Here is a 337-nt window from a genome sequence, read left to right as displayed (position 1 = left end):
TCTCCTGTACTGTTTTCTGAGTATTTTCACTGACCTGTTTGGGAAGCTTTTTCCACTCTTTTCCGTTTCTGTTTGTCAGATTACATACAGTATGTCGTTTGCAGTAATGATTTGTTTTTCTTTGGAACATGAATGTCAAATGCTGAAAGTTATTTATATGCTGTATTATCGTATGTCATGTGATCCCATGTGGGATGGACCATTTTTTATGTTATGACATGAAAAAAAGTCAGAATTAATTAAACTTCCAGTTGAACTTACCAAAGGTTATTATACAGTAACCTGACAGTAATCACTACTGTAATTTTCTACATCTATATAAAACAGACGATGGGAA

This window comes from Thunnus maccoyii, chromosome 2 (genome assembly GCF_910596095.1).
Source record: "Thunnus maccoyii chromosome 2, fThuMac1.1, whole genome shotgun sequence".
In the NCBI taxonomy this organism is placed as follows: domain Eukaryota; kingdom Metazoa; phylum Chordata; class Actinopteri; order Scombriformes; family Scombridae; genus Thunnus; species Thunnus maccoyii.
This window is presented reverse-complemented; position numbering follows the sequence as displayed.